Raw genomic sequence first — 13,708 nt, forward strand, 5'->3', positions numbered from 1 at the left:
AGACATAAGCCGGAAGGAAGTGCTTTTGTTTAAATGTGCTCATGTGGTTCAGTATCCAAGCAGAATCCCAAACCAAGAGACACGGCCCAGGAATTCAAATAGTTAATTGAAATTAATTTAACTTCTTAAATTTTTTATATAAATCTTGACCATTTAGCTCGTTTTTAAAAAGTATGCTGAACAGGGGCTCCTGGGTGGCTCAGTTGCTTGGGTGTCCGACTCTTGATTTCCGCTGAGGTCGTGATCTCAGGTTGTGGTCTCGGGTCGTGGGATCGAGCCCTGTGATGGAGCCCTGGGTCGGGCTTGGTGCTCAGTGAGGAGTCTGCTTGTCCTTCTCCCTCTGCTCCTACCCCGCTTGCTCTCTTTCTCTCAAATAAATAAAGCTTTAAAAAAAATAAAAAGTATGCTGAATAGAAAGGAGAATGAAAGAAATCCCAAAGTTTCAGGCTAGGGTTAGGAAAACCTTGGGGAGGTTTTCGAATATTGAGTGTGGTTCTGAAATCATCACAGACCCTATGAGGAGGAGACAAGTCTTTTTCTGAAGTACTATTTTAAAATGACAATGAATGAAGATTAATTCCCAGTCATATAAGAATACAGTTTTCACTTCTAGGCTCCAAAGCAACTCTTCAAAACAAAACAAAACAAAACAAAAAACGCTTTTGTATCATTTATATATTGAAGAAAAATAAATAGATAAAAAGCCATGGTAACAGCAAGCTTATCACTGAAGTGATTCTGATAGATAAAATCAACATTTTTGGTGGATAACTCCACTAATGCTAATCGTTTTTCTTGTTTGACTCCTGGATCTTAACTTCATTCATGCTAGGATGCTATTGAGATTTTGGTACTAGTACTGAAAAGATGGGAAAACTCCTTTCTAAATACTTATAGTCAGAATAGGCGAATATACCTTTGCAAAAATTAATTGCACAATGAAAACCTGCTGCATAATCCGCAAGTCTGCTTCAGCTGAACCATCATGCTGAAGTCAGTTTGTTTGCTCAGCCCTGGGAGAGCAGGACCTTTCCCCACGGAAGAAAGCAAAGACGTACGAGCCACTGTTTGTGAAAGCCAGTTGGTGTGGAGTTCTTTCTGAAAGGCTGGGAACATCACCATCTTCTGAAGGAGGAAAGTGAATAAATGCCACCCCTATTTCTTCCAAAGCTAAATGTTCTCGCTTTTTTCCAGTTTGATTTTCTCAACCAGAGAAGATCTTTCTCTTTGTCCGCTGCCAGGTGCCAGAAGTCTTAGAAGGAGAAAAAAAGCCAAGAAGTCTCAGGAGTCACTGCAAACAGTCTGGTCAGCTAGGACAGTGCCATCTGTGGTTGATGTGGCTTTAAATTCCTGGCTGGACAAATATGTAATTGGGTTGCTCCACCATTGAGGTATAGCTTCCAAGATTGTTTGCTTCATTATAATTCACTTCTGTACGTTTTTTTTTTTTAATTGAGATCTTCCTTATAGAAATCTCTTATGTTTTACTGCTTCGATGATGAGCAGAGATTAGCTTTGCATTTGCAAAATTAAATTACTTTCCCAAAGTATTTCTTAATTTTCATGCAGATGCCACTGAAAATTCCAAGAGAGTGAAAAGTTGTTAGCTGCACTTTAAATACCAGAAAATCTCTGTGTGGGAAGGAGAGGGGAAGAGGGTGAAATTACTTTTATTTTAAAATTGAACATAGGGGTATTCATTCTGCAGAATCCACATCTGGAGAATAATTACCTGAGGGTAAAATGCTTTCATAGTTCAAATTTTGAACATTTTTAGTATCAAACGTTTGGATCAATATCGTCTACCAAGGAAAAACAAAAAGTATTAAAAATGAAGTGTGATCAGCCCCTGTATCATGAGAACGGGGTCCTGTGGGCCCATCTCAAGCTTGTTTCTGAGAATGAGACACCCCAACAATGTTATAAATGAGTTGAGATCTATCACAATAGTCCCTCTCTGATGTCCTTCTAATTCCATATCCCCTTCCCATCTCTAAAACAACAGAGTTCAGGAATTCCATAATGGTTTACTTTAATATACTTTTGTTGAAGAGGAAAATCATCTTCCTGTTCCCTCTTAGGTTCAGTGCCTGCAACCTGTGAATTAAATTGATGAATGAAATGATGAACAGATGAAAGGTTTATTTGTGTGTACACAAGAGCCAACACAAGAAACAGCTGGTGGCTAAATGATTAAAGTTAAAGGTTTATATACCAGACTTAGCAGGGGAGAGGGAGTGGGGAGGGATGGCTTCTATGGGAGGAACAAATGGGTTTTTAGGAGAACAAATGGGAGATAAGAAAGTTTGTGATAATGTCTGTCTATACAGGTATGAGTAGTCTGTTTTCTTAAGGGTCATAAAACTCCCACAAGAGAGGGGATTTGTGGTAGTTTTACTCTAGGTTTCTCTCCTTGGAGGAGAATTCCCGAAGAGGGGATTTAAGGCAGTCCTCATTTCTCAGAAGTGTCTGTTTTTAGTCAGATAAGGGAAGCTCCGAAAAGGCTTCTTTCTCCATATGTTGAATTTCCAGTGTCTTCAGCTTAAAAATAATCTTTATATCAACTCTGGAGTTCCAAGTGAGTGGCCACACTTTGAGGAATTCAGGTTACCAAAACTGACACTTCAGATGTGCTAAAATTAGTCTAGGATCAGTTAGTCCATAAAATATAAAGAGGAAGAAAAATGGAGGAGTTTTTCTTAATCCCCTTAAGTCTGAAAAACTCCCCTCTAGTCTCTCCCTAAATGAATTGGCTACCTACCTTGAATGACAAAAAGAAACTTTAAATTTTTTTCCAGTAAATTATCTACATACAAGGTTATCTGATTCATTATCAAGTTCTGAATAACCCAAATGATATTAAATATTTGGTCAATCAGCTAATACTTACCAAAGATACATGACTGGCACATTGTAGCTTCCAAGCTTGATTGAGCCTCTTGTCATTTGACATTGTCTGGAAAACATCTAGATCAGTAACAAACATGAGCAACGCAAGCCTTAATTCAATGATTTGCCTCATAGTGAGCATGTAATTGTTATGTGCTTTTAGACTTTTAACCACATTGTTGCCTCTTACATGGGAAAATGAATAGGTTCACTGTTCATGCTATAATAAATGAACGTTAGAGTTTTGAAGGGTGAATTCTGTTCATTATTCAGGTTGGACTTATTTGTTAGAGACCTTTCTTCTAAATCATAATGAAAATCAGTGGCAGAATGAATCAATATATAAAATTATCTTTACCTATATTGGAGAAACAAATCTAATGGGTAAAGTAAAATCAAATTCTGCTGGCATCTCGTACATTTATAGAGCAAAATTAGTGGCTTTAGGCTTTGTGGGGTTTTTTTTGTACTTATTTACCAAACTAACGCTGGCCATAATGTTGAAATAAGTGAACTTTATTTTCTTTTCCTTCATTAAGGCTTCAGTTATTCTGTATTGGAAGAATCAACGGCATGAGGTTCTTCAAATGTCTTCCACTGTTGTAGTCTTTATTTATGCCCTCAAGTGCTTTTCTGGGTGGAAAAACCAAACACCGTCTTATCCATCTTGGTATTTAGTTAATAAGGAATGGTGCATGTTATTATGCTGAACTTCTTACCTAAAGATGTCATGTGTTGAGTATCCAGTGTTCTGGAGTCAAATGGGCAAAACATCCAATTTATAGAGTTTTAAGTTTGATCCAGACACCCCAAGTGTATACATGTCATCTGTCTAATATGTTTGCTGGTCTGTGGAAACCAGCAAAACCAAACCACCTGCTGTCTACATTAGGCTGTAAGCTCCATGAGGGTGTGAAGTCCACATGGAACCATGTTGTGGATACCCAGTGTATCCTACTGTCTGAGCATGTCTTATCCCCCCCTTCTCTCTTTCATTTGAAATTAATTATGAGAATTATTAGAAGCAAAAACAAAAACATGACCTGTGACTATGATTGATAAAAATAAGAGGAGGTCATCATGCTGAAATATCATGAACTCATTATACTCTCTTCTAGGAAAAGAAAGACTAGAAGGAGCATAATATGAAGAAGCCAATATTTATAAAGGTGATATTTATAAATTTTAAACAATATTATGATTTGTTTTCCCTTGATGTTTTGAATTGTTACTGACAGTATCTATGTATTTGTTCTCCTTTCACTAGGATATATTTTTATTTAAAATGGATAAGGCAAGAGTAACTGAAGAATGGAGTGTATTAGCCACATATTTCTGATTCTTTCACATCTGGGGCCTTGCAGACCCTAGAGAGATCACCTCTTCAGGACTAGCCAATTCCTAAAGAGTAAGACTCCCCTAGGAGCATTCCCTTCATACAACTAATCCAGAGCCAACCACCTGCTTTTACTGAGCTCTCACAGTAAGTTTGATCCAGATACCCTGGACCACTGTCCACCTGCCTTAGTCACCCCAGTGCCAGGGACCAGACAGCTGTGCCTCAGAAACCACTGAAATTATTCAAAATAGCCAATCCTAAACCTGCTTACCCTGGCTCACCAGTTCCTCCCTGCAGAAAGCACAATAAAGCAAGCCTCTTGCCCACCTTTTTCCTTCATTGCCTCTACTTCCTGAGGGACCTTGGTATTTTCCATGTGCCCCCCTTCATCCCCCAGCCCACCCCCATCCCCCGGCATGGCATGCCCCCTCCTCTTGGGAACTGTAAGTAACACAGAGTCTTTTTTCTATGGTGGTCCTTCCTGATCTGTTGGCTTCACCATAGATGAATAATAATATTTTCAAATAATAATACTTAAAACAATTTTTTAAAAAATTTTTTTATTGTTATGTTAATCCCCATACATTACATCATTAGTTTTAGATATAGTGTTCCATGATTCATTGTTTGTGCATAACACCCAGTGCTCCATGCAGAACGTGCCCTCCTCAATACCCATCACCAGGCTAACCTATCCTCCCACCCCCCTCCCCTCTAGAACCCTCAGTTTGTTTTTTAGAGTCCATCGTCTCTCATGGTTCTTCTTACTTAAAACAATTTTAAGAGATAGATGGTGTTACTGTTAATTTTGCGGAGAGGAAATGAAGCACCCGAGACTTCAAGTTGTCCAGGGTCACTTAGCAAATTAAGTAATCAAGCTGGGACTGATATCACAGTTTGCTCATTTTAAAACAGGCACCTGAAGCACCTTTCATTACCTTTTCCTCCTCTTGGAGCTTTATTACTTCCCGTCCAGCTAAGAAGACACCCCCTGCTTTTGTTAGCTAGTACCTTCTCGGATCTCCTCCCAGCATTCTACAGCCTGTGATACTGTTTTCTTGGTTTACAAGCTTGTGGGATGGATGGGGTAGTATATAGGAGGCTATATACTTCTGAGGGCAAGGGCTTTGACTTTGGAAAGGACAAGCAGATATTCCAGAATCTCACTGAAACCGAGGCCATCTCCCAGCTCACTGCCTCCTGCAACATGCTGGGGTTCTGAAGTGGTAACCTGCATCTCCTTTCTTCCCATCCCGAGTCTGGAAACAGTTGAAAGATAGGAACAGGAGTCAGACAGGTAGAAACCAACATACGTGCTTTACTCCCGATAAAAACGTCCTGGGTCAGACCACTCCAGCTCTGACGCAAGTGGGCTTCCTCGCCGTTCCCTCAGAATTTGGCGAAGGCACCCATCAGGACTTGGCCCTGAAGAGACGAGGATAGCCCTTGCCACTGGCTAGAGAGGGTCGTGTATGCCCAGTTCCTCCTCACTACCTTACCAGATGTGACAGGAGACCACCAGGGAGAGGGATGACAGCCGGCTGTTGTCCTTCGTTCCAGCCAAGCTGTTTCCAGGGCCCTGTCACAGAGCCCGTGGAATGTTGGCTTTTCTGACGAATAGTCACATGACCTTGGGAAGCCATTCGACTCATATGTATTTCTCAGGTGCCCCACCTGTCAAGAGCTCATTTATCATGAGCACTCATAGGACTTTTGATGACTAAATGACAGACTATTTGCTCAGTAAACAGTAAGTAAATAGTAGCTACTGTGATAATTCCCCCCCCCCCCAGGCTGTTTTCTGAATTCAGTTCCATTCTGTGATCCAGTAATTGTAAACTGAGAAAAAGAGGACTGCTTCCCTGGTGAAGTTGTTTTTTGCAGTCTTTGTTTATGTTCATAGAGGGAGAGCATAAACTTACTAAAACTATCAATAATAGACAATAATAAAGGCCCATCCATTCCCTGTCATGGGAGGCACTCTTGAAAAGGAAACCAATTCATTTATGCTAATAAACTTAATTATGTTTATCCATTTATACAAATAGGCTGGGCAGTCTTTTCTAGGAATTATACTTTATTTTCATCATCATCTACTTCGGCAGTCTGCATTTACTAAAGGCTTTCGTTTCGTATGCATGAGTTAATAGTTCTCCATTGGCTCTTGTTTACTTGCACTCACACTGAGAGTCACCGTTTTGGAGCCAATACTAGGGCAGGGCCCTGTGCTGAGGGGTCTCATTCAGCCCTTCTCTGATCTCAGGGAGTGGGCAGCTATCTCTGTGTTAATTAACTCGAGCTTCCTGGAAGCGAAGGGACTTGCCTGAGGTCCTATGGCTTAGAAGTGGCGATGAGAAGGGAAAGCTCCACAGCAAAGAACCAGCCCTCTGCTTGGCTTCGGTCAGGAACCACTCCTCCCTTTAGCCCTTCTGAGGAGCTTCTGTCAAGCAGTAGTTATTCATGTGAGTCAGGTCTGTCTCATGACTCGTGTTTAGATTTTCATTCCATTTTTTTTCAACAGATAAAAAACGAAGTTAAGTCTCGTTTCTAGGGACTAGATCTTAGAGATCTTTTAGAGATCAGAGTTTCAAAGAAAGTGCCACATCATCAGTTCTGCCTTTAGGAAGTTTGCCTTTCACACTGAAAGAGATTTCTTAAGGCGGAAGAAAAGAAATGTGTGGCTTCTCTTTGGCGTAAAGCTCCCACGATGGCATAAATCAACTGTAAGGTGACTTCTTTGGGGGAATTCTCTAAAGAAGCTAAGCAGATGGCAATTTTAATTGGTCAGAGAAGCACCACTATTTACTGATATGATTTAATTGATTCCTCTCTGAATCATCTTTTTAGAAATCTGAGGGGAAAAGAGATGCCCAAATATTCTAATTCAAAGAACTCCAGAATATTCTCCTTCCGGGACTCCACTGATTTAACCAACACTGCGTAGGAAGCCTGTCACTAAAAACACTTGTTAGAGTACCTTGGCTTCGGTATTACTGACAGCATTTCCAATCCCATTTGAAATTCCAGTTAATTCTAGTTTGGCTGTGACTTCCACGCTGAGTGAAGTGAAATATTAGAATATGTGCTCCTCAAAGGTTTAATAGCAAACTTGTAGCCAGTATCATTTGTCTCACCATCCTCCTTATAAATGTATAAAGCAGGAAAAAAGTAAGATGTGCCATCACTAACATCCCGCCTGCTGCCTGCCATCTCTGTAGACTCAGGTACCAGACGAATCATATTCTCATTGAGCGTCGGGTGTTCATCACTTGAACATCCGTAGTCGTCAGGACCCTCAACGCCATGGCTGCCCTGGGTTATGGTGGGTGTTTATGCATATGACCACCGGTCCCGAGGAAACCGAGCTCCTCTAGTCAAACTGATACTCAGGATGAAAGTGAGACAACCCAGCAGTGAAACTTCGCTGTTTGAACGTCCATATTTCAGACTATGATCTCGATCATGTACAACGTGTATTGTTAATGCATTTAGGCACACCAAGTACTTTTCAGTGTTTAAGGCTTGCTCTGAGTTTTAAAAAATTTCTTTGAAGAGGAAGAAATCAGAGAACACCCAAAGATGCACCCACTTCTATATTTAAGGTGCCATTCTGCCACTTTTGGAGCTCACAAAAATCTTGGCTATAGAAATATAAAATGCTACAGCAGAGAGCAAACTGGATCCCTGTGACATCTCGGAGAAGTTATAGCTATTGAAATACTCTCACCATTGTAGAGAAGAAAATAAAACACAGGCATAGGGTTTAAAGAAGCTAGAGTTTGAATCCTGTGTCATTGATTATTTATTGATATTGTCATTTTTTATTAGTAACTCTCCATCACTTCCTATCTTTGTCACTGCATTTCCTAAGTCTTAGTCTATCCAACCAAAAGATGGAGGTGTAATGTATTAACAGAAGGATTAAAGAACTGACATCCGTATGATTTGTTTGGTGTTGCGTCATGTTTGCAAAGTAGATGCTGCCCATGCAGATACTATGTCTTTCTTCAGAGATGGAAGAAAAAGGGAGAGGGACACAGGCTTCCTCTCTCCCTCTTATCAGGAAAATGGGTCATTGGTCTTTATCCTGTGGGTTCATGGCCACTCCTCACTACAAAGGAGGCTGGGGAAATGCATTTAGATTGCTTTTGCTTATCATGCTTTAGATTTTTCTGGTGTCTGTGGTTTGGGGCAAAAGGACAAACAGGTTTGGTGTTGCCTTTTTATTTTTTTTGAGTGAAGCATTAACTCTGTCCATAGTCTCACCTTCACTGCTTTTAAAATTTTGCCCAATACTAGGCTATTTTCAGCTGGGAAAATATTCTGAACTGCGTGTCTAGGTAAGACAGGATCCAGACAGGAAACTGAACTCCTCTAGTCAAACTGATACTCAGGATGAAAGTGACAAACCAGCAGTGAAACTTTGCTGTTTGAACGTCTATATTTCAAACTATGAACTCGATAAACCATGATATGGTAAAGAGCATAGTAATAATTCATAGAATATCTGTTAGATATGTGAGACCTGAGAATATGATAGATGAGGGACTTGGAGGGAGGTCATCACATTCCTTTCAACTTTATTAAAATGTGGTGTAAGTAGTTTTAATTGTATTCTGCAGGCATTTGCTGAACGTGCAATGTGAAGAGCCAGATGAGTTCTCCCAGTTGGAGTGGGAAGAGATATTTGTATTTTGCTCTGTGGATGGGACTACCTGGGGTCCAGTTGTGTGAACGGTGCTGCTTTGAAGTTGCATCAGAGAATTAACAGTACTCTACACTTAGCTCTATACTTGAAACACAAATTAATAAAATGTAATTTCTTCCTACAAGATGCTTATAAAGGTGGGAGGATAATTTTGCTGAATTACAAGACAGAAGATGAATATGATAAAGGAGCATAATAATGGCTCAAAAGTGCTTATTCAGTCCCTAGTATGATTAATTCTAAGGCTTTACAGGGGAAACGTTATTTTTAACTAAAGAAGATTAGCATACTTGGCAAGCAGAAAATAATGAGGGAAGGTGTGGAGTGGGGACGATACAGGATATATTGAATGAAATAGAACAGTGTGGCTTGAATTCAGGGTGTATGAGGCATAAAAGAGAGAAAAATTAATTTAGAATCTGAAATGGGGAGGCAGTAAATGACTTGCTAACTTTAATAATCAGTTTTTTTTTTTTTATTCTGGCTATGATAGTTACCAAAGTTTTTATTATTTGAGGTGAGGTTGGGAATCATCATCATTGTAGTTTTTGGAGATGTAAATTAGTCGTTATGTAAGATACACTGGAGAGCTAAGAGTTTAGAGAAAGGATGGCAGGTGGATGTTAGTAAAATCACACAGGCAAGAGAAATAGGACAGATTAGTGTATAAGGAGCAATATTGGAGTTTAAGGTATAAAATCTCTCTCTTATTTTTTTAATTTGAAAATTGAAGAAAAAAAAAGACTGTGTAGGAGGACCTAACTTCATTCAACAGAATATCCTCTGAATTCCTACTGTGTACAAGGCATAATGGTATTAGCCATAAAAATGGGATCTATGTCTTTCAACTTCTTCACATGACAGGTGGGGATAAAAAGTATCTGAATGACTCCTAGTAATAGCTGAGGAGCTTACATTAGACTAACCTTCCAGCAGATCACAATTATAACTCTAAACCAATATAAGAAAGTAATATTTGAATGCACTAGGAAATGACCAAATGCAGTCAGGAACTAGTAGATAGACGGTCTTTGAAAAAAAGAGAGATTCTCTGAATATGACTGATTCTACCAATTATGTTTTGCATGGGACCAAGACCTGGAGAAGAAAACCACAGTCTTACTGGTTTATAGCCAGAGAAATAGAGTTTAAGGCTTCTTGAGTTTCTAGGATGTGAAGTGAGAAATCCCAGAAAGAAGGAAGCTATGGAAGGGAAACCCCCAAATCCTTCTCCTTACCCTTGTACTTTGCATGTAGAGGGGAGATGCCAAGGTTGCCGGCAATAGCAGAAAGCCTGAAAGAACTGAGCAGGGATTTTAACTTCTACTCATCTCAGGGAGACAGAGTTGGAAGTTTGAGTTAGGCCAAGTTAACTGTTAGCTAAAACAAAAATCAGTACTTCAAGGAAGGAAGGCAGATTCCAGAGTCTCTAACATATCATAAACAATATCTTCAATATAATAAAAAAAATTAGACATGCGTAGAAATAGGAAAATGTGACCCAAAATCAAGAAAAAAATAGTGCATGAAGACTCATGGCCAGATAACTCAGATACTGTAATCAATAGACAAGAACTTTAAAATACATACTATAAACATATTTTCAAGAACTTAAAGGGAATTATGGCCATAATGAGGGATTAGAAAAATTTGACCAGAGTATTACAAACTCTAAGGTAGAATTAAATAATTCTAGATCTTAAAAATAAGTATGTGAAATGGAACATTGACTGGATGACCTTAAGAATATACTGAAGGTAGCAGGGGGTGGGGAACTTTTAAAAATGGAAATGATGATTGATTTCTCACCAAAAGAAGTCTGAAGGCAGTGTGACATTTTAAAAATACTTAAAGAGGGGAGCCTGGGTGGGTCAGTCAGTTAAGCATCTGATTCTTGATTTCAGCTCAGGTCTTGATCTCAGGGTCATGAGTTCAAGCCCTGTGTTGGGCTCCACACTGGGCATGGAACCTACATAAAGTATTAATAATAAAATTTAAAAAATAATAAAAATAAAAATGCTTCAAGAAAATAACAATCTGCATTTTACATAAACCAATGACCTTCTTCAAAAATCACAGTGAAATAAAGACATTTTCAGATAAATGAAAACAGAGAGAACTTATTGCACTTACATCAGCACCACAAAGAATGCTAGGTCCTTCTGGGTAAAGAAAAGTGACAGAAGATAGAAGCTAATAATTCTAGGTAGGAATGTAAAGCACCAGAAATTGTAAATATGTGGGAAAATATAAAATATTTTTATTCTCTTAATTTTTTGAAAGAAATAGAAATGTTTAAAGAAGGTAATACCACCTTATCAAGATCATAATGCATTTGGAATAAAAATGTGACAATCTACAAATGACGGGATAAATGGAATTCTGCTGTTTCAGTGTCTTTGCATTTTATATGAAGAGCAGACTGTGACAAGTTAAAGGAAAACACTATAACTCCTAGAGGAGACTGAATCAAGCAAATTTCCATGAGAGAATTAAACAGAACAGAAAAAATATAGGGACTGTTTTCTCAGCTACCCCGAAGATGGCCCTTCATTGCTGTCATTCTAGAGTCTAGATAAATTCATTCATTACATTCAGTGGCTATTTGGGGCCTTAACTTTTTCATGGAAATTCACTTGAGAAGGGTTTCACACAAAAGAAAGAACATAAACTGTCAATGTCATGGATAAAAGAAGAGCTATAGATGCTACAGATATTAAAAAGATAATAAAGTGAGTATTACAAACATTTTAATGCCGATAAATCTGAAAACCCAAAATATAACATATTAACATAAAAGCCAGAACTTACCCAACTGATAGAAAATGAAATAGGAAATATGAACACCCACATGTGTTAAATAATTTGAATTTGTTCCAGAAAACCTTCAGATGCACACCATGTACGCACAGGCATACTCCAAACTGAGATAGTTCCCCTGGTTAAATTCTATCAAACATTAAAAAAAAAAAAAAAATTCTATCAAACTTTGAAGCAGGAAAGAACACCTGATCAAATAAATTCTCCTTCGGGAATTAGAGGAGGAGGGAAGACCCCCCCCAGCTTGATTCATGAGGCCAGAAATCCTCTGATATCAAAGACATTACAAGAAAAGAAAATTACAAACTACTATCTCTTATAAACAGAGCCGCAAACATCCTTGATGAAAAATATTAGCAATTTGAGCCCAGGAATATATCAAAAGGATAATGTATGATGAAAAGTAAAGTTTATCTCTGGAATGCAATTTTGATTCAACATTAAAAAAAATCAATCAATGTATTTACCATTTTAACAGACTAAAGAAGAATTTTTCCTCAAATCACCATGCCTGCCCTGGGAGAGAAGAATGATTTTTTTCAGAATAGTTAGTAACCTGGCGGCTCAGTAGGTTGGGTGTCGGACTTTTGATTTCAGCTCAGGTCATGATCTCAGGGTCATGGGATCCAGCCCTGCATTAGGCTCCACGCTGGGCGTGGAACCTTATTGGGATGCTTTCTCTCCCTCTCCCTCTGCCCCTCCCCCACTCAAACACTGTCTCTCACTCTCTCTTAAAGAAAAATTTAGTAGCCTGTTTATGGTTTAGGTTAAGAATCCTGTTGTAGGGGCGCCTGGGTGGCTCAGTCGTTAAGCGTCTGCCTTCGGCTCAGATCATGATCCCAAGGTCCTGGGATCAAGCCCTGTATCGGGCTCCCTGCTCAGCGGGAAGCCTGCTTCTCCCTCTCCCACTCCCCCTGCTTGTGTTCCCTCTCTCGCTGTCTCTCACTCTGTCAAATAAATAAATAAAATATTAAAAAAAAAAAAAAAAAGAATCCTGTTGTAAAAAATGGCTATATCTAATTAATCTTGTATGGTTAACTTTTTTGCAGTGCTGTCTTTGTCAATGCCAAGACCTGGGCACCAAGACAGTGTTGAGCTTAAATTGAAGGTAACTTAAGCCATAGCTTATGATAAGAGGGAACAGCTATTTTAATTAGGTTTTGAAAAAACCCACCGTGAGTTTATGTTAGTTCTTTTGAAAATACTCTTGTATTCTTCCATGTTATTGGGAGTCACGGGGCAGCTAAGATAACTCTGTCATAGGTTCTATTGACTATTTCACAAGTTTGTCTCAAAAGACATTAATTTTTCCACCTATTAGAGGGTTCTCATTTTAATTTCCAAAGTTTCATTTGGAAATTGTGCGTGTGTGTCTGATTGGAAAGGATTTGCCCGTTAGTGGGGGGAAAAAAAAAAAAACAACAGGAAAATTTATAATTTGGAGCCATACAAATATGATTGAATTTGCCAATTACCATATACTCACAGAAGCTGTCTTTGCTTTTTGGAAGACTCGATGTATTGTTATAGCATGTAATCTGCTTTTTGGTTTGAGAATTAGTAAATTCAAGGTGAGACAGCTCATTGATGGCAGGGTCTAGAGAGCTCTCACATGTCCTAACTTCTATGTCATTGCTATTTTGTCCATGCTCTTCATTCACCAGAGATCTATTCTGGATTGAATTTAACATGGACTTAGAACAAAACATAAGCACAATGCGCAAAAATTAATATTGTGGTGTAACATATTATTTTAAAACAGTGGCATAAGACAGACTTCTTGTACATATAAACTTCTAGCAAACATTTTTACTTGGACTGGAACAGAGAAAAATTATTAAACCAGTTTCCTATTCATGAACAACATAGAAACGGTGTATTGAATTCAAGAGGCAAAGATTAATTAAACAAAAAGTATAGCCTCAGGGCATTTTTTTTTTTTAAGAAAAGCT

The sequence above is a fragment of the Halichoerus grypus genome, chromosome 15 (genome assembly GCF_964656455.1).
Source record: "Halichoerus grypus chromosome 15, mHalGry1.hap1.1, whole genome shotgun sequence".
Taxonomy (NCBI): domain Eukaryota; kingdom Metazoa; phylum Chordata; class Mammalia; order Carnivora; family Phocidae; genus Halichoerus; species Halichoerus grypus.